The sequence below is a fragment of the Rhipicephalus sanguineus genome, chromosome 10 (assembly GCF_013339695.2).
Source record: "Rhipicephalus sanguineus isolate Rsan-2018 chromosome 10, BIME_Rsan_1.4, whole genome shotgun sequence".
Classification (NCBI taxonomy): domain Eukaryota; kingdom Metazoa; phylum Arthropoda; class Arachnida; order Ixodida; family Ixodidae; genus Rhipicephalus; species Rhipicephalus sanguineus.
In genome coordinates this window covers 131,476,769-131,498,697 of record NC_051185.1, presented here as the reverse complement: position 1 = coordinate 131,498,697, position 21,929 = coordinate 131,476,769, and the positions used below count along the sequence as shown (strand labels likewise).

At 49.2% G+C, this 21,929-nt stretch overlaps 1 protein-coding gene across 3 annotated transcripts in view; it reads right to left on the bottom strand.

Moving 5' to 3' along the window:
* LOC119372459 (inactive histone-lysine N-methyltransferase 2E) overlaps positions 1–21,929 on the bottom strand; it is a 533,413-nt gene that overhangs the window by 436,383 nt on the left and 75,101 nt on the right. The window lies entirely within an intron of this gene.

Here is a 21,929-nt window from a genome sequence, read left to right as displayed (position 1 = left end):
CCGGCAATCTATGATCAAAATTAAGAAATGCATGTGGATAGTTGCGCATGGTTCATGACTTGGTATGGTGTCACCCATTTTTTCTTTCCCCCCTTGCATTATCGTTCAGTTATCTACAACAGAGAAGGAAAGCCACAGCGAAATGTGTTCATATCAAATTATCTTGTGAGAGTGATCAAATTGCATTGTCAAGAGCCCAACAGTCCCAATATGTTGGTGGTTCATCAACATCTAGCCACTGCCAAGACAGCTCAGCTACAGCTTATTCACAGATGCAATGGATTCTTGTGGCTTTGATTGTATGAATAAAATCACTGCTTGTCTGATTGACTAAGATTTGTCAGATTTAACGCTGTTCTGTCCCCACACTTTACCAATGAAAATAATTTTCTTCCAACCCAGATTATGTCGCAGCAAAACAAAAGCACCAAGTAGCTCAACGTTCAGTCAGCTTGCACTCATCATAAGTACGATGAGCGCAAGAAAAAAAACTTAGTTGGAAGGTTATGAACAATGCAATGACAGTTGCCATTCAAATTTGTGGACTCTCACTGAGGCAACCAAATAATTCCAAATGATTGCGCAGTCTGGAAAAAGCCAACTGCAGAAACAAAAACATTTCAATGCTTTTTAGAATGCCTGTGGTATTGCGGGTAGGGCAGCAGCACGGTGGCCTTCAAACATACATCCAGATTATCAAGACTGCGCTGATTCAGCAACATGACAACAGCCTTACTGCCAAGAGTGTGCAGAATGTTCACTGCAGGGGTGAGACGGCTTAAATTAAATTGGGAGCAGTTTTTGGAGCACCAACATTTCGATTTTTGGAGCAGAAGAACCTTGTGGAGCAGTTAGCAGCATCTAATATGTTGTCTGAGAAGCTTGAGAAAACAAATCTGTAGCAACTTGGGGGGACAAGTACATTTTTTAATCGGCTTAGAATACACAAAATTCACAGATTATCACAAAGTTTGAACTACGCTACCTTTTTACATGCCATGCAACCTAACTAGTCCGAGTAACAAATAACATATGAAATAAATGAAAGGTTTTGCAAACTATGTTTGCTTCATAAACATTTGAATAAAAGGAAAAGCATCACACTTCTCAAAAAATTTTAAAAAAGAAATGTGACTGCACAAGAATTGCAGTTACATAGGAATAGGCCTTTGCTTATGATCAGTGGTGTGATTTAGCAGATTACTGCTTTGGGTTTTTGTAGGTCTGCTTATATAGCTTTTCAAGCTTCCCAAGAGCTTCCTGTAGGTCAGTGTTACTCTTTGTCAGAAGGACCTCACAATAAGTGCCTTCAGCTATTTGCTCGGCTGCACAGTTTGCGTAGCATCAAGTGTACTGCATGCTTTTAACAGGCGATAACATAAGCGTGCTGCACCGCCGTTCGGTGCCACCTCGTGCGGCGCGGGTGCCAAGAAACCTCGTCACATTGATTATCTCATCAAGCGCGCGCATATGGCAATGCAAGTGCACTGCATGCTTTCATTGGGGCACAAAACAAACGCACTTCGCATCAGTCTGATGCCGCCTTCTCATGCAAAATGTGAAACAGCTAGACCATCGCGGAGACGCGTTGAATGCAGGAAGCTTGTCGTCGTCGCATTGACGCAACAAGGTACTCGCCTCACCCATGCACGGTATGGGGCATAACGGTACGAACACTCCCACGGCAAACGTGCACATAGGTGACCACACATAGCAGCGTCGACAGGAAAACCGCAGCGACCGGAGGAACACACTACACACAACAAAGAATCTGAGAGTCAACAGTGACAGTAGCAACAGAACACACAATAAGATGGAGAGGCGGACAAGTTGGTTTGGCTTCATAATGGAAGATTTGTGCTTAGTTGGTGAAAGTATGTTCTTTGGTGTGGAATAAAGGTCAGTTGCGAAAACTAGAAGCAGCGCGAAAAAAATGACAAAAATAGGAACACACACAACAGGACTAGTGCTGTATAAGGACTAGCGCTCTAGCGCTGTATGTTGTGTGTGTTTTTATTTTTGTCGTCGTTTTTTTCGCGCTGCTTCTAGTTTTCGCATCATGAACCGACTCGACCAAACCTACAAGTTGTTGCTAACAATGGTCAGTTGTTAGTCTGCATTGGTCCTTGTGTAGTCTTTTCATTCTGTCTTCGTGTGGCATGCGCAAATTTTCCACTATGCACAACACACAGCCAGAAGCAGCACGCTCGGGGCACACTTTTGGGGGTCACGCATATTTACAACAGCCCAGAGGAGATTATGGTGGCACTATTGGAGCCTTCATTAGAAAGATGCATAAAAGAAACACGCTTGGGAGCATCTATGTGTTCTGCAAACGTCTCATTTTCTTGGTATCCCTGGTGCTACTCAGAAAATCATGTTGCCAACTCAGCCTTTTTTTCCCATTGAAGCTGATGTGGGCACCAAAATTCTTGCTTTTGAGGCTGTTTTGGAGCAGTTCGGTGCAATTTTTATGCTTCTGGAGCAGCTTGGCACAGGAAAAGGGAATCGTATCAAAAATGAGCAATATGCGCAGCTGTCTCACCCCTGCCTCTTGCTTGAAGACAGCTGCAGCTATCTTCAAGCAAGAAGCAGGGTTGAGTCATTGGTCATAGAAACCTGATGTCAAATGGGCCATTCATGAAGGGGATTTGAGATCAGGTTTTGAAAAACATATATATACTGATTTCCACAATGACTGAAATCCGGACACCGATTCTAAAATATAGAATTTAGCTTCAACTCATAATGACCGCATGCGGTGCCTCACGAAAAAAAGAAATGCTTGAGACCAGACCTGTCTCTGTAGCTTACCCGAACAAAGCGCTATTATTTGTATTAGGTGAGAAATTAATGGGAGTACTGTTTAGCAAAGTCACAAAACTTTATTCAGTGTGAAGCCGTGGGCCACATGTTTGAGACCCCTATGCTAGGCTGTTAGCTCTGGGGCTTCTGTCGCATCTCGAAAACAACTGTCGGCTAAACTTGAAAAAAGAATTTGAGGGCTGTGCGTGAGTTTTCGCGATGGCCATCCCATGATGCTGGCGCTATAAGTGCTCGCAACGGTAAGCACGTGTGAATCTTCTAAAGCAAACATTTTGTATGACTGCTTCGTTTACTATACCACTGTGCCGCAACTCTGAAACCGGGATGAAAAGATCTCCAGTACCATGCACGCGAACTTACCAGGCACTGACAGGTGCGCAATTTCTATCCCAATAAACTCGCAGGGTCCCTTATGCACTTGTCCAAGACGACGCAAAAGCTTTTACTTCCCAGTCGAGACTGCAGTGATCCCCCCCAGCTCAGGCAGTACCTCCAGGATGGTGTCACTAAGTCTGATGATCTGTGACGTCACCTAATGATTATGGGGCCATATAGATAGGGTGCCCTTTCACATTTCATTATTTGATATTCCTCATCGTACACCATTCGCATCTGTCATGCGAATTGTGCTCTTCACTGCGGTGCTAGGAGTACTCGCTTCACAACTGCAAAAATTGCTCCCATGTGTTTCGCTAAAGCTCAGCAGTGCATTTGTGTGCATGCGTGAGTGCGCCCTCCAAGTATGTATGTTGCGTTGCTTCACCTCATCTTCCCCTCTCTGCCTTCTCGGCACGCTTGCACCACAACATGGCCAATGCCACACTAATCCCCATTCATATTCATGCAGCTTTCAAGTAGCTATGTAACAAAGAAAAGGGCCTCCATGCATCTATTTTGGGATGCATGAGGCTCATGGTGTTTTATCTGGAAAAGAGGCAAAGCCTTTCGTCACGCATACATCTAAAATCACCATTTTTGGCCCACCATAAAGGCACAGAGAAGGGGCTTTGTGTAATGATAGCCTGGAAGTAGTGGAAAGGAGCTTTCTGGGGACACAGGTATCAGGTGAAGCACCACATGCACGACACCCACACTACATTTACAGTTGAATCGAAACTGGTGAAAGCTAAGACATCTCTAATTACTATGCAAGTACATGTTCCGGGCTGTTCCACACAACCCATCGCTGCTGGTGTTCAGGGCCAATGACAAACTTTCTCAAGAAGTCAGTGCACAAACAAACTGTCTTCTTTTTTAAGAGAGAGAGAAAAAGAGTTGGTTCAGAAACCGAACCACTATTTCTTGCAACCCTTGCGGCAGCATGGTTCAGTGCCTAACCGCTCTATTGTAAACCGTTCTACACATGGCGACTGAAATTATACATTAACATGAGAGAGAGAGGGTGCACCTCTTTTCTGCACAGTTGCACGGCAGTACAAAGGCTTTTTGGACAGTGCAATTTTTTTTTTCCTGGGGAGCTGGGGGAAGGGGGCGGGAGGGCGTTGTGCACATTTACATCCCAAAGGAGATTATGGCAACACCAAAGAAGCTCTTGGGTGTCGTTGCACCTCTGAAAAGAAGGCATTAGTTGCAACAGGGACAGACCGGAGCATGCTGCGACTCCGAAGAGCACATTTTTCTCGTCTTTTTCCAAACATGACTGAGTGGCATCGTCTGGTGGCTCAAATAGGACTACTCGCAAAATGGCGACAGTGGAACCACCACCTGAAGCAAAAAACGCTCAAAAATTCAGCTGGCGTTGCAGTCGCCTTCACGTGAAGCTCTGGTCTGCTCCAGCAGTTGGGCGGGTGGAACTCTGGCGAGGGCACCGAGCTGTCGTCTGCTCGACGCGGCATCGTTTTTTTGACGTACCACTGCTCGCGCATTGTTTTTACCGTTTGTTCTCTAGCTTCCTTCTTTTAACCTTGTTGGTTCAAAAAAACAGTGAAACGAAACAAAAGTAACACTATCGTTATTAGCTATGAGAAGGATATTTAGCGAAACAAGCATGCTGCCTTCCTTTAGTTGAATTATTCCTGAAACCCAGTGCGACGCCATCCACGGCCTTGCACGAACGCTGCGGGTTACACTTGAGACGTGACTGCTAGGCTGCCGCCGCCACTGGCCACATGTAACCATGGCAACATGGTTACGGCACACTGTTACGGTAACTATGGTAACCTTCAGGTGCAGACAACGATGGCGTGATCTGCATTAAAAAATTCCTCAGCGCTGGCGGTCCTTTGTGGACCCGCTCCCCCAATCTGGTACACTCTACTCGCAACAAGGTGTGCTCCACTGCCATTATGTGGTGGCAATGACACTGCATTCGACTCTTCTGATGAGAGGCTGCTGTTAACCCTGTGCTTCTCAAGTGGTTTAAATAAATGCCACGTACTTCACACTGCATGTGACCCAGCTTTCTCTCACTGCAAGGTGCCCCTCATCTATACCACCGATCCACAAGGGTCCCCAAACATTCATGGCTGAGAAACACTGCATTAACCATTTTGGACAAGCACAGCTCGTCCTTGCCAAACTGTGCCCAAACCGTTTCAGACAAGCGTGGCTCGTCCGCTAGAGATACCTCACCATGAGTGTTAGTTCGTGTGTCACTTCAAAGGTGGCAGCACTTGGTTGGCAATTTCTTTCATTTTAACTGCCATTTCACCTTTTAACACGAAAGTGTTTTATGCCAGGGTCCACCAAGACTTCAGTGACGTATTTCCGTCACGGAAATGACGTCGAAAAAATATACACAATCAAATTCCAAAGAAAAAAATTTCTGGCAACGGGCATCGAACCCACGACCGCTCGATCCGCAACAACGGATGCCAGGCATGCTATCCACTGCGCCACGGTCACAGACTCTAGAAGCTTTACAAACGCGCCTTTTATATCTACCACTCTCCCGGTCGGCGGGGTGGTATTGCCCTCTGGGAGCGGTAAAGCAATTCGTCATTACTGTGGCCTCCGCGATTAGCACCTGCAACGCGTTACACGTCCCTCCCATTCGGCGCGTTTTCAATAGACATTCAATTTTGTCAATGCCTTAACACACCGCGAGGTGACGACCTTAGCCAATGAAGCTTAGAATAACAGAGAGCTGAGCTAGTTGGTAAGTATTCATTCTAAAAAGACAGGGCGTGCAAACACGGACACAAGAAAAGTCAGGACACCACAAACGCCGACTAACAACTGAAGAGAAGCACAACGGCTGAAAAGAAAGAAGGCACGAAAACTTATCTGCGCATGCCCATGCAACAGGCGAACCTATCAATCCGGCACGCGTGGCGGTCTACGTGGAAGAAAACTGTTAAGGCATTTGATTTCATGTTTATGCAAGTTAATCGACGGTTGGCTCACGCATGCACTACCACTATTCTCGATATGCCAAGCTTCAATCATCAGGCGCGTTTCTTCATTTCTATGCCGGTACAATACTGCGCATTCATCAAATTTTGGCGTGCATTTACAATCTCGACAATGTAAAGATAGATTAGAAGGTGAGCCTCCCGTTAGCGATCTCTTATGTTCCAACAATCTCTGGTTGATGCATCGGCCCGTCTGTCCTACGTAGAAGCGGCCGCAGCTGAAAGGGATCTTATACACCACACTCGTACGGCAATCAGTGAATTTTTTGGTGTGTTTTATGAAACAAATATCGGTCCGCTTCTTGTCTTTTACTCCCTCATTCTTCCTCTGCACAGCGGCACAAATCTTACCTAGCTTATTGGCAGCCGTGAAAACAACATTAACGCCGTATCTGCTTCCTACTTTCTTTAGCCTGTGAGATACGCGATGAATGTACGGTATACCTACCACACGCTTCTTCCTATCGCTTTCTGCAACCATGCTCGGACTTAACACAATAGACTTCTTTAAACGTTCAGCGACCGTGGCCACTGCATCACGAGGATACCCTACATCTAAAAGACGCGTAACCTGTGCGTTAAAGCTATCACTCATTTTGTGCTCACACGACTTGGTGAGGGCTGACTTAAGGCAAGACATGGCGATGCCGTTTTTTACAACTTTCGAGTGCTTTGACGAAAAATTTAACAGCGGTTTCAAAGATCTAGGAGAATACTGCCAACACACGTGGTTCTTCTGGAACGTTAAGAAAATGTCTAGAAATTGTATTCCATTATTCTGAGGCACCTCTTTAGTAAAGCGCAGCCCTCCTCCATTTAATTCAAATTTTTCGCTCACGGAATTTACCACCTTTTCAAAGTCCTCACCACTACAAAAAATCAAGTAATCGTCCACATAACGAAAAACCTTAATAACCGAATTACCTAAGGCGTCTGCAAAAGATTGTCTATCTTGCTAAGGTATAAATCACTAAGAACCGGAGCAACTTTAGAACCAATACATATCCCTGATTTCTGCACATAAACGCCTTCCTTCCAACCTACAAGCGTCGACTTTAAATACATGGAAAGGATTTCTAGAAATGCCCCGGTAGAAACACCACATTTTTCGGTGAAAACCGTCTGGTGCTCTTGTTCGTTAATACATTCATTAACACATTTTAACAAGTCCTCATGCGGCAAAGAATAATACAGGTCCTCAATATCTAAAGAGGTGCCTCAGAATAATGGAATACAATTTCTAGACATTTTCTTAACGTTCCAGAAGAACCACGTGTGTTGGCAGTATTCTCCTAGATCTTCGAAACCGCTGTTAAATTTTTCGTCAAAGCACTCGAAAGTTGTAAAAAATGGCATCGCCATGTCTTGCCTTAAGTCAGCCCTCACCAAGTCGTGTGAGCACAAAATGAGTGATAGCTTTAACGCACAGGTTACGCGTCTTTTAGATGTAGGGTATCCTCGTGATGCAGTGGCCACGGTCGCTGAACGTTTAAAGAAGTCTGTTGTGTTAAGTCCGAGCATGGTTGCAGAAAGCGATAGGAAGAAACGTGTGGTAGGTATACCGTACATTCATCGCGTATCTCACAGGCTAAAGAAAGTAGGAAGCAGACACGGCGTTAATGTTGTTTTCACGGCTGCCAATAAGCTAGGTAAGATTTGTGCCGCTGTGCAGAGGAAGAATGAGGGAGTAAAAGACAAGAAGCGGACCGATATTTGTTTCATAAAACACACCAACAAATTCACTGATTGCCGTACGAGTGTGGTGTATAAGGTCCCTTTCAGCTGCGGTCGCTTCTACGTAGGACAAACGGGCCGGTGCATCAACCAGAGATTGTTGGAACATAAGAGATCGCTAACGGGAGGCTCACCTTCTAATCTATCTTTACATTGTCGAGATTGTAAATGCACGCCAAAATTTGATGAATGCGCAGTATTGTACCGGCATAGAAATGAAGAAACGCGCCTGATGATTGAAGCTTGGCATATCGAGAATAGTGGTAGTGCATGCGTGAGCCAACCGTCGATTAACTTGCATAAACATGAAATCAAATGCCTTAACAGTTTTCTTCCACGTAGACCGCCACGCGTGCCGGATTGATAGGTTCGCCTGTTGCATGGGCATGCGCAGATAAGTTTTCGTGCCTTCTTTCTTTTCAGCCGTTGTGCTTCTCTTCAGTTGTTAGTCGGCGTTTGTGGTGTCCTGACTTCTTTCTTGTGTCCGTGTTTGCACGCCCTGTCTTTTTAGAATGACCTTAGCCAAGCGTCGTAAAAGCGTCGGCCTCGCTCATAGCTCTGCGACACGCACCTGCCTCACGTGGCTGCAACACCGCGTTCCCGCTCGCCCCTAGACAAATCGCGGCCGGGCTACCGGGGCGGCACGACGCGCTTTGCGTTTCCCTCTAGTCCGGCCGTGGTTTTCAATCACATTTTAACATGCCGCGGGATGGCGACCAAGTTCCGCGTCCAATATGCGACGCTCTTCAGACTATCACACCTCGTTCTCTGATTACGCTTTCACCGTTAACAACTACATCTAGCACAAGGGTTTTGTTCATCATTTAGCAGGGACGTTAGTCGTTGGGATGGAGATGTACCACCAATCATCAAAGTGGGCACATCCACGTTAAACGGTGCTATAGCTGCCAGACATCAATATACATTGTGCAAACTCTCATATGAACGTACAGTAAACATTCAGTTACTTCTGTAAGGGCGCGCTTTACTTTACTAATTCAGGCACGCTAGCAGAACATAGCATACCCTTGCAGAGCAAGGGGGTGGGAAACGGAAGTGAGTATGAGGAGGAGAGATGTGATGGTGAGGAGGGGGAGAGTAAAGAGTAGCACAGAAAGAATAAGAAAGAGAGTGAAAGAAATGCAGAACGAAAACAAGACACAGAGAGAACATCAACAAAAGAGAAAGAAGCAGAGAGAGAAAAAAGGTAGAAAAAAAGACAAAGCAAGAATCGTGTCATCTATGATCAGATACCGCACCACCTGGCCAAGTCACGCACGCGCAGTAGCTAAGCCAAGCCTACCGATGGAAACATCGCGTGCAAACTCCGGTCTATAGTGCATAGCCTAGCTGCACCCGATTGTGTCCAGAGAGTCATGGGGCGTCTGTGTCTGAAGAAAGTGCGTACACCCAAGGAAGAAGCCGCGCATCTCGAAGCTGTTGGTCGAATGGGAGTACGAGCGGCAACAGGCCCTAGCTTCACTGTGCCAAGCTTTAGGGCCGTATTCTCAAACGATCGCAAAAGGCGACAATCACAAAAGTATCACCTTTGGTGCGCGCTGATTGGCTATTGAGCAAAACCGGAAAAGTGAGGGCGCCATCTAGTATTTCTGTCGATGTGACGGTGCTCTAGTGCGCCCCTGACATGCCTAGAATAAACAAACACACCTTATCATCGTCGGTTGGTGGTGAAGTCTAGCATTTCAGTGACAGACAGTAGTTTCTAGCACTCAATCCTCGGTGGATTTGCGCAGCATTTTTTACGCTGAAGCTTTCAGCGAGCATTAACTTGGGGTGTTTTCAGTACTCGTTCTTTGCCAGTGCATGTTTTTCATGGTTTGAACATTCCAGGAACATGAGCCGTATGTTGCTCACATGGTTTATCGTGCACCAGCAACATGTTGCGATGTTGAGACGATATCGCTGCGGCGGCACACTCCACCTGAACTCTGAGTACACCTAAAGTCCAAACAAAAATACATTTCACGCAAAGTTGCATTCTTTAAGTATTATACTGTGCATTAAACAGTAGCACAAAAAAAGTCACAGTTTCGCCACAACGGCAAAGCAATGAATGCGATAGCAATAAATTGGAATGTAACGCGAAGAACGGAAAGCAGCTCGAAATCGCCAGCGCGTCACTAGAGCCCAAAGGACGCACGAAAAGAACACACACAGGACAAGCACAAACTAATGCGTCACAGTTCGATACTTGAAGCACACTGCTGAAACATAAAGCAGGATGCACAAAACGAACGAACAGGTACACACAGGACGAGCGCGAACTAAATGTCGCAGTCGTTACTTATTTCTGTTTGAAGAGTGCGCTCCTTTGGCAAACACGGCCGCTGCAGCGAGCGAAGTGACCTTCGTAGGCTCTGTGACTTCAGCACGGACATCGCAGGGAAAGCACAAGTTATACAACCCCCCGCTCCACCCCAACGGCCACCCCTTCCTTCCTTGAGATAAGCGCATGAAGGCGACCCCGCCCTGTAGGGCGAAGAGCAACGGTATTCGCAGGAGTGGGGCGACGATCTTTAAAGCGCGCCACGCGCGCACATCGCACCATCTATGTGCTGACTAAGAAAGCATGCTGAAGTAAATGGTGTATATAAATAGCTTGCTGTTAGCAGGCTGAAAGACGGCACTGTTCATGGCCTAACCGTCTAACGCCGCGCGTTGCGAAGAGAGAGGTCGCCCGTTCGATTCCACGCGTCGGGAAAGCTTTTCTGAATTATTTTTCTTTGTGGCTTTTATATATATATATATATATATATACAGATACATATACGGTGCATGACGGCGATGACGGGGACGGCAAAAATCAGCCAAGACTGTGCATATAATTGCTATCGCAATAAAAACGTTGAAAGCACTTTCAACATATTTTATATTTCAAGTAGCCACAGCCAAGCCTGGTCACTGCATAGAAGCCAGCATATGCTCGAAAACGCCACACTCAGGTCGCTCTGCGCTCGTACGGTACGCTCACTCCTGTGTTGCGAGACATTCGTAACACCAACGGCCAGTGCAACAATACGTCACAGGCAATGTTTCTTCAGTTATTGAACGCATTAGATTCTACGTCGTCAAAAGCGATACTATTACCTTTCGTGATCGTTAGAGAATACGGGCCTTGCACAACTTGGTGCAAAATTCCAGCAGTTCTTGCAATTTCAGATGCCATTTCGGGGCCCTATAAAAAAACAAGGCGTGCAAACACGGACACGCGAGAATATACAGTCAAGACAGCACAAGCACCACTAACTGCAAAATCATACAACGGCGAAAAAGAAGGTAGACACAAATACTTATCTGTGCATTCCCAGGCAAGAGGTAATACCTATTAATCAGATGCATGTGGCAGTCTATGTGAGAAATAACTGTTCACTCTCAACTTCTCTCTTGTGTCCGTGTTTGCACGTCCTGTCTGTTCAACATGAATACTTAACGACTAGCTAAGTTATCTGTTTTTTTTTTCCTCCGTCGTTCAAGCGCATTCCATCCCTCTCATTTATGTCGAGAGTTGTGAAAGCTTCGCGACACCAAAATGACATTGCAAAAGAAAACCGGAAACAGAGGGCACGCTGCTTGCCGAGCTACGGTCAATCAGCGTCGGCTGAAATGGACAGTCCATTACATAGACACACCGTGAAGAGTTCCTCCGGTAAGGCAATGCACATTATGTCTCGATTGCCCATTCGGTCTAAAAGAAAGGCTAACAGCAGCACGCTGCAATTTTTTGCGCGGCAGCGGCGTGATCACTCGCGGGACTTTGGCGGGGCCGCAAGCGGCGTGAGCGAAAAGTGGCGGCGGCGTACAGGTCTACTGTAGAGACAAGGCCATTTCACAGGAGATTTATCACCTTATAATATATATCACCGTATATCACCGTAAGACTTCAAGTTGAGAGAGTCAGCAGGTATGCCTTACATTTATCCGTCGCATAAAGAACAACAACGAAAGATTACTAGATTTGGGTATGTGTGTGTTTGCAGTTATCCCCACACAACTGCCTCCTCCTTATTTAGTATGTTGTGTGGTGATGGGTACTTGCGTCTTCCTAGCTTGCAGTGCTACATTATTTCCTTGTAGCTATGAAAAATTCATTTTTAATCGCAAGCTTCCATCATCTTACCCCTAATCCTGTCTTCTTTTTTTTTTTGATTCCCTGTCGCTAGTCATACATTCCCCCACTCCCACTTTTCTCCACGTGTGGCCTCAGTCAAGGCATTGTTCACAACGGCCAGATATCATGATAAAATTTCAAAGTACACTTTCCAAAACACTGTGTAACGAAATAGACGAAGAGAGAAACAGAACCCGGCCGTCTCGCTGTGTCGAAGGACTGGAACCGACTGAGCATGCCAGCGCCTGTGGCCGTAGCTCATGAGCCTCGCCCCTTCGTTCTCTTCTATTTGTAACACACTCCCGCGGCCAACAAACTTATGACGTGCTGCCTGCTTCAAGGAGGTAAACTTTCTGGACGGGACGTGTAATTATGGAGCCCGACGCCCACCTCAGGCACCACGCCCGTGCGATGTTGTCGCGACCCAGAGGCAGTTCGGTTACTTGAGCCATTTTCCACATTATTGGTGGTGAGTCGTCATACACCAGGACGACGTCGCCGACCTGAAGCCGTGGTGGTGTCTTGGGTGCCACTTCGTGGGCCGATCGCAGAAGCAACAGGTACTGCTTGCGCCAGCGCTTCCACAGATGATCTGTCAGCGCTTGTCGATGTAGAACTTGACGTCGTAGATTGACGCCTGTTGACTGAGGGACTGTGGCGCTGAAACCTTGCGGCAAGCATGTTGCACGATTGCGGAGCAGGAAGTGCGAAGGTGTCAGTGGGCATGGCTCGTCGGGATCAGCAGATAGACAAGTCAGCGGGCGGCTGTTGATGTTCACTTCCACCTCGCAGAGAACCGTCGAAATGTCTTCGAAGGACAGATGGCTGCAACCCAGCGCTCGTTTCAACGTGTTCTTGGTGACGCGTACGAGTCGCTCCCACCATCCGCCCCACCAAGGGGTCCTTCGACACTGAACTTTCACTCGATGCGATGGTCACTGCAGAAATCTTCCAGACTGGAAGCTGCGTGATTTCTGAGCTCTCTTGCGCTGTGATGGAATGCTAGTGCATTGTCAGAGTATATGGTGGATGGTATTCCACGACGGGAGATAAAACACCGAAAGGCTGCGACAAAGCTGATGGCAGTCGTGTCCATTGTGAGCTCTAGGTGTAGAGTGCGTGTTACAGCGCATAAGAAGATGGCTATGTAGACTTTAGAGCAAGTCTGCTTCGCTTGTGGGAATTCAGGCGTCCGCGCCAGTGGCTCGACGCCATCTTCCCTTGGAGAATTCTCGTGTCTCTCTCCTCTCGACCGGACGGGTGACAGCTAGTCATAAATCGCCGTCACTTTGCTGCCACCCCGCCCTCGAAGGTTAAACACGGTGGCCGATTGGCCCAATTTTGGCGGGATTTGGACCTGGCTCGCGCTCGCCTAGAAGCGGCGGGCGCGCGACCAGGTTCGGGAGAGACCACTTGGGGACCTCGAAGGGTGCGTACGCGTTTTGGCCGCTCCGGCCGGCGGCGATCCTTTGTTCTTTGTTCTTCGCCGCCGGCCAGCGGTTACGTCGTTTTGTCGGGGCTCCAGCCTCAGCGGGCGCGCGCTACGCTCCGCGGTCTCGAAGTCCCGAGGCAGCGCCTCGCGATCGTGCACCGTATGTTCCTTTTAAGTGTTCCTTTATCTGTTCTGTGTCTTCTGCTCCGTGGTGCGTGATCGCGGGAGCGCTGGCCAAAGGGTAGGTCGGCTCTCCAAACCTGGTTCTTTCTTTGTTTGTCTTATAGGTGCACCATTCGCGGCCACATTTAGTAACTTGTATTAGTTAATTGGTCTCATGTGTGACTATGTCATTCGCGATCGATTCTTGTGTAAAACAATTGATCTCTTTGTAGTCCCCGAATAAACCACTAATTTAGAGAGTGTCGTATAGGGTCTCCCTCGCTGCGTGCGATGGCTCGCCGTCCCTTCGCGGTGACACGCCGAGTTCTCACGCGCAGCAGTGCGAACAGTACACGGCGCGGCGGCCTGCATGAAGCTCCCAGTGCTCGAACCCGCGGTGGTGCTTGGCAAGACACCACATTCTGGCGCCCAACGTGGGGCCAGGGGCCTAATCAGCCTCTGGTCGCTGAAAATCCGAGCTTTTACGCAGAGTGCGGTTGTCGCGTCAAGTTCAGTGCGTCCGTGTACGTTCGTATCTCTTTCTTCATCTCTCTTTTTATCCATCCGCCACTTTCTTGAGAGTTGCCTGCCTTGTCATCGTTTGAGCGCAAATTACCCTAGGCATGGTCTCTGTTGAGGTAACGTGGTACGGAAAGAGGCAAGTGCCACTTTTCAAGAAGTATTAGGCACCCGCTTCAAAGCTTCTGCTGCGAAGCGCGGACGAGGAAAGGAGTGCTGCAAGTTTCCGCCGAGATACAACATTCGTTCTTGGCGGCAGGAGTTCGTTGGATAACCTGAGATCCTCGTCATGCCGTTCCGGGGAGACTGACCTCCCCTGCTCTGCCTTTGATTCAGCGATTCGGTGAGTCCAACAGATTTTCTCTGAGCCCCTATGTGTTTCTGCCCAAAGTTCACATTTCTGTAATAGTTGACGCACTATTTCGTGCCCCGTGTTGCTGCTGGTCACGATTTTGGCACATGCCAGCAAAAGGGCGAAAATGGCAGAACAACCGCCGAGCGGACAAAGATGGGTCATAAAACGAGCCCGGTCCGCGAAGAGGCGAGCGCCTCAGGCACCCCCCGTCGCGTGCGCAGAAGGGGACGCTCCTGCAACCCCGTGGCAATGACGGGAAGGCTGTCCTGACGGAAAGCCGGCTGGGGGGAGACAAGGCAAACCATCCCCATCTGGGCTCTGGAGTTGTCTCTTTTTGTTTTTTGTAGTGGCCCGAAGAGCTGCGAACGGACCGCGTGGTGACCCAGTTGTATATATTTGTAAATAGTTTCTTCGTTTGTCGCTGGTGATGCGACGGCCTCCGGGAGGCGATGCGCCGGGACGTGCTGGTATTGCACGGGCGCGGGCTCTGTAACGTTGCTGGTATTGCAACGAGCGCGTGGGGTCCGAAGCAGCGCCGGGCGCTGCTGCCCCAAGGGTAGGGGGGAAGGGTTTACTTCGCACGGTCCAGAAGAGCTCGGCCCAAGTTCGCATGCCACCTCTCTTTTGCCGCTTTCGACGACCGAGGCGTGTAAACAGATTGGCAACCCCCGGCAGCAGAGGTACGAGGTTTTGCACCACTGCATTTGTTATATTTTGTTGGCCTGTCTTCAGAGAGGTAATGCTTACATTAAGGTTAGTTCGCTCTCAGATTCGGCGCGCGGCATGGTGTGAATGTTCGACTATCGCCGTCCCCTCCACGTCTGTCCATTTCGTAGACAGCACGTCATGGACGCCCATTTCGGTCGGTGTCGCGAATGGGCAGTGTGCGTCCATGGGAGGATTATCCACTAGTGTCGAGGTCATATGTCAACGCGCTAGTGAAGACCACGCTTACTATCCGGATGAACTGATCAGACGGAGAAGCAATGACAAGAGACCGGCTGTACATATGTTATGCACGTTAATTTGATTTACGGTGGCGAATAGAGACTTCAATAACATAGGGGCTCCTCGATGAAGCTTTCGTTCGCTTCATCAGGTTATGGATTTCAATATTCGGCTAGTGACTTCCTTGCAGGCAACTTCTCTTTCCTTGGTTGTTCCCATTCTTGATTTCCCGTTTATGCAACCAGTGTTTAGATTCTGTTGAGCCCTCACCTTTTGCTTTTACGTATGTGTTTGCTTGAATGTTTCGTTCTTGGATGTCGTGTAGTTCATTTATCTAGAGTGTTTTGTGCTCCGCGAGTGGTTTGATGTGTTTTCTGCCACCTCGCGTCGTTGAGCGAAGCCTGCGTGGCCGGAGGCAGCGAAGGCAGGGCGGTGGATCGGGCTGCGGTTGCGGCACCTGTCGCTGTCAAGGCGTCGACGTAGCGGCCGGCGACCGACGCCTGTTGCGGTCAGTGTCCGTGAGGACGGGCCTGAGGCGAGCGGGACCATTCGGGTCGACCATCTAAGAGACCTTTCGCGATCGTTCTGACTTTTATGTCTTCTTCACTGTTTGTACTGTTCCTTATTACTACCTCGGCGGATGTTTGTTCTTCTATTTCTTCGTTTCGAGTTGTTCTTAACTGTGGTTTCTGTGCACGTCAGATGTACGCGTTCATTGGGTGTTCACATTTTTATTGGGAGAGCTTTAGAGCTAATGTTTGTCTTTTTTCTGAGGATTTTCGAAGCGTGTTAATTTAATTGAACGCCCAGGTGTCGTGCCGTTGCGACTTTGGTGTGTATGCTTACTTGGCCGACACCGGAGCTCCAGTTGGTAGGGGGCATTTAAGGAGGGAGGGATGTGGGAATTCAGGCGTCCGTGCTAGTGGCTCGACGCCATCTTCCCTTGGAGAATTCTCGTGTCTCTCTCCTCTCGATCGGACGGGTGGCAGCTAGTCATAAATCGCCGTCACTTTGCTGCCACCCCGCCCTCGAAGGTTAAACACGGTGGCCGATTGGCCCAATTTTGGCAGGATTTGGACCTGGCTCGCGCTCGCCTAGAAGCGGAGGGCGCGCGACCAGGTTCGGGAGAGACCACTTGGGGACCTCGAAGGGTGCGTACGCGTTTTGGCCGCTCCGGCCGGCGGCGATCCTTTGTTCTTTGTTCTTCGCCGCCGGCCGGCGGTTACGTCATTTTGTCGGGGCTCCGGCCTCAGCGGGCGCGCGCTACCCTCCGCGGTCTCGAAGTCCCGAGGCAGCGCTTCGCGATCGTGCACCGTATGTTCCTTTTAAGTGTTCCTTTATCTGTTCTGTGTCTTCTGCTCCGTGGTGCGCGATCGCAGGAGCGCTGGCCGAAGGGTAGGTCGGCTCTCCAAACCTGGTTCTTCCTTTGTTTGTCTTATAGGTGCGCCATTCGCGGCCACATTTAGTAACTTGTATTAGTTAATTGGTCTCATGTGTGACTATGTCATTCGCGATCGATTCTTGTGTAAAACAATTGATCTCTTTGTAGTCCCCGAATAAACCACTAATTTGGAGAGTGTCGCCTAGGGTCTCCCTCGCTGCGTGCAATGGCTCGCCGTCCCTTCGCGGTGACACGCCGAGTTCTCGCGCGCAGCAGTGCGAACAGTACACGGCACGGCGGCCTGCATGAAGCTCCCAGTGCTCGAACCCGCAGTGGTGCTTGGCAAGACACCACACGCTGCATGACAATAAAGTGGTCCGCAGAAGTCAACTCCGACAACTGCAAATGGGCTTGCTTCAGTAATTCGGTCTTGTGGTAATGGCGCCGTGGGTGCTGATTCCGGGGCAATGTTGCGTCGTCGACACATCAGACAGCCTCTTAATGCGGACTTTATGGTTTTGCATCAGACAGCCTCTTAATGCAGACTTTATGGTTTTGCAACCTTTCAGCACCCAGAAGCGCTCATGTAATTCGGTGAGTGTGTGCTCGACATTCGAGTGAAGCATTCGCTCATGAGTGGAACGAATCAGCAACTCAATGACAGCATCGCCACCAGGAAGCACGATAGGGTTACGGAGGGACATGATGCCGGGCAGAAGTTGAAGGCGCCCTCCAACGCGTATGAGTCCGTCATCATCGATGAACGGATGCAGAAGTAGGAGATGGGAGGAAGTGGGCACAGATTTTCCAGCCGACAGTGCCGCAAGGTCGTCAGGAAAGTGCGAATGCTGGACTTGCTTGATCCAGTAATGTTCAGCTCGTGCGATTTCTTGGGCATTTAGCGGTCCGACTGTCGACACTTGCCGTGTTGCTGCGTTATCGATGAAACGGTAGATCCATGCCGTTACTCGAAGAAGGCGTGAGTACCGGCTGTAGTCTGTGACCTTGAGTAATGCTTGGTGTTGGGCAAGGGTGATGACGCATTCGGCCTCAGGTACTGCTTCTTCAGCAGTTATAATGGGCTTTGAGCATCGCACGTCATCCTCCCAGGCTTGCTTGGGAGTAGAGAGCCATGAAGGACCTCTCCACCATAGATATGAACGAAGAAGCGCGACCGCAGTGATACCTCTTGTTAGTAGGTCAGCCAGATTTTCCTTGCCTTTGCAGTGCTGCCACTTGTGGCCCGCTGTATGCTGCTGTATTTCTGCTACTTGGTTTCTGACGTAGACGTCGCGGCACCCTGGATCTTGTGACATCCAATGGATGGCAATCTGGGAGTCAGTCCAAAAAAACTTTGTCTTTTGGAAACGTGGTATGTTCTTGATGTGGTTGTAGATGCGGGCCGCTGTCAGACAGGCTAGCAGTTCCAACCAAGGCAGAGATATAGCTTTCAGTGGTGCAATTCGCCCCTTGCTCACGAGAAGGTAAGTACTGCGTTCTGGCGAGTGCATTGACTCAGCACATACGAAGACAGCTATGCCATACGCCCGCATGCTAGCATCTGCGAAGACGTGTCGCTAGGTGGTTCTAATTGGATGTCCTAGCGCCCTGTTGACTTGTCGTGGCAGGTGAACCTCGCTTAGCGTCGGGAGCTCGGAACACCAGGCGTTCCATGCTGTTAGCTGTTCTTGCAGTAGTGGGCCATCCCAAGGATGCTTTAGTTTCCAGAGATCTCGAAAAATCAGTTTAGCTCGAACAGTGAACGGCATGAGGAAGACGAGAGAATCGTACAAGCTAGCAAGTCCTTGGAGCTTTGTTCGTTTTGTGGTGGGCATAGCTGATACAAATTTGATGACGTGGTCGGCGCTCACGATAATGGAATCATTGTCTCTTTTCCAGCAAAGCTCGAGGACCTTCATTGTATGTGGATCGCCACCTTCATCTTCCAATGATAATCGGTCCGTCCGGAACTGTTCTCTTAGCAAGGAGTTGTTTCATGCCCACTTACGAAGCTCCATGCCGGCGTCCGCTAGAATGATTCTCGCCTCTGAGTAAATCCGTTGAGCCGTCTGCAGGTTGTCCACACCAACCACTAAATCATCGACCTAAAATGACCGTCGGAGGCATTCCACAGTTTTGGGGAATCGCCCTTCGAAGACTCAGAAATGGTGCTGTATGTCACTGCTAGTAGAAAGGGGCTGGACTTAGCGCCAAAAGGCACGCGGGTCATTCGCCAGTGAACGATTGGCGGAAATGGTTCGTGTTCCGTCGGGAGATGAGCAACCCATAGGAAGCGCAGCGCATCTGTCTTCCGGGCGAATGCTGATTTGAAGGTACGCCTTCTTAATATCGGCCACCATGATTATTGGATGCATTCTGAAGCTGAGCCAAAGTAAGTAAGTCGGCATCCATCTTAGGCCCTTTCATGAGCACGTTGTTCAGGGATAGTTTACCAGGAGCATGAGATGATGCGTCAAAAACAACGCGAAGCTTGGTCGTGACAGCATCACGACGAATTACTCCATGATGGACATGTATGTGTTGGGCTTGCGCGCCGTGTCGTTGTCTGGAACTCGCTCTGCGTGGGATTCGTTGAAGTATGCCTTGATGGTGTAGTCATAACGAACAAGAAAATCTGGTTCCTGTCGAAAGCGACGGATCTGCATCAATAGCCGCTGTTTAGCGAGGTCGTAATTGCTTTGGCCGGTGTCCAGACCAGGCTCCCGAAGAAGAAGGGGAACCTCGTAGCGCTCTCCTTTCTTGGAAACGTCATTTTCAAACAGTTCAAGGGCGATGCTGTCACTTTGGCTGCCGTCAAGACTGTCTTGCACATCAAGAGTGTCGATGCACCATAAGTTGGCAACTCGCATGTTCAGGGCAGTATCGCTTTCAGTGGCTTCTTCGACAGCAATGAAGAGAGAAGTAGCTTGTGTGGTCGATCCTTGCGCTAGGTTGCTTAGAGTACTCTAAATGGTCCATCCAAAATAGGTTTCTGCTGCCGTTTTCTGTGGGGAAAGCCGTGTTATATGTCCGGTTCCCACGTCCCAGTAGATGTCCGATCCTATTAATACACTGATCTCGTTTTCCCGGAACGTTGTCGCTTCTGGACGTGCATCAGCCGGGAGCATACCTTGCCGTGTCATCAGGGTGACGAGCTCACCGTCTGCTGGTGGATTTGTCACTGGGCTAATTTCTGCTATCGCCAGAGCTTCTATTGTGGTCTGGTTACCGCTATGTTGGCTCCGAAGCGCCACCGCAACGCGCTCACAAGTCAGAGTCGCGGGACGTTGCGTTTTCCCGAAAGTGAACAAGGTAAGACGCTCAAGTGCCTCGACGGGACAATTCAAAACAGGAGCAATGTCCTGCCTAACGAAAGAGCGTTGACTTCCTGTGTCGAGCAGGAAGTGAACCAGCACTGCCTTTTCTGGCAAGACAGCCCATGCCCTGCCAGTCTGCAGCAGCACGGGCATGAGACCAGTGCCGCTAGTTGACACAGAAGTTGCTCGAGATGGGGTTGTGGCAGACCCTGGTGCGCGATCTTGTGGTGCCAAGGCATTGCCAGTACGCTGCGACCGGCTCTTGACGTTGTTGATGTCGCATAGCGAAGTCAAATGCCATCCAGTGCGTTGGTGGCACTACAGAGATCTGGAGGTTTGGCAATCGTTGGCGAAGTAGTTACGTTTGGCGCAGCGGAAGCACAGCTTGTCCACCTGAAGCCTCCTTCGTTTCTCTTCCGGAGTGAGGCGTTCGGAGCACTCCTGAATAGTGTGTTCGGGTGAGTTGCACAGCAGGCAGGGGTCGCGAGTAGGGGGCTCGAACTTCGGCTGATAAAGCCGCCGCGGAGGGCAGGGATGGTTGTGGTGACCGGAATTCTCGCTGCGGAGGCCGCCGGCTTGTGGACGAAGTCGCTTCCTCGAGACCGCTTTCCTCCCATATTTCTATCCGAACTCGAATTAAGTACATGAGGTCTTTCACTTGTTGTGACTGCGCTCCTTGAGATGCATCAGCGTTTTCCGCTAGCAGGGCTTCCTTTTGCCGCTGACGATACAGGATGATGAAGTCCGGAGGTAACGCTTTCAAGAGGATGCGCCGCAGAACCGTGCAATACTCTCCTGGAGACACTCCGTGACCTTCCAGTGCGTTGATGCGAAATGCTGTCTCGTCATAGAGATTCCTTAATTTGGTCACGTCGGCCGAGCTTCAAACTGGCGCGACCGACAGCAAATTGTCTAGGTGATCATCGACTAGCATGTCACGACGACCGAAACGGTCGGACGAGATCTGAATGGCTACGTCGTAGTTAGCTTCGGCGAGGCAAACACCTTGAATGGCTGCCTTGGCTGCCCCAGTCAGGTATGTCAATAGGTATTTGAATTTGTCGATTTTTGGGATCCAGTCATTGTCATGAATGCTGGCTTGGTATTGGTCCCAAAATCCTTGCCATTCGCGCCGCTCACCAGCAGAACTTGGGCTGTGCAGCTTGGGCAAGGCGATGTGAGATGGCGGCGTTGGAGTTGAGAGGACGGGCGAAGATGAATTTGCGACCTGCGTCGACGAGAGAGGCTCACTGGTAGGACTTGCGGTACAGCGACGGATGCGGGTGGTGTCGGAGGCCGCGGTTCGGTTGCGCGGCGAACTCTCGTTTGTGACAGTAGGATTGGGCGTGTTGGTACATGATAAAGAGTGCTTAACAGCGCAAACGACAGGAGGGGATAGAAGAAAGGAGACAGAGCGCTGAACTGCCAACAATTTATTTCTTGCGAAAGTCTTCGCTTTTATACAGTCACCAGTTCCACCAGTCATGCGCGAAACACAATGATATTGCACAACTTGAACATGTTTAACTTAGCGCAATGACGATGTGGACACAAGAGGAGACAAACCACAGCACCTCCTCTTCTCTTGTGTCCACGTCGTCGTTGCGCTAAGTTAAACATGTTCAAGTATTGTCACTAACTGGCCCAGCTATCAGCTCTTCTACAGATATTGCACAAGTACATCACAACGCCAAGCCAAGGAACAACTTTTCTTTATCCAATAAGGATTCAATGGGGGCTAGTTGGTACTGC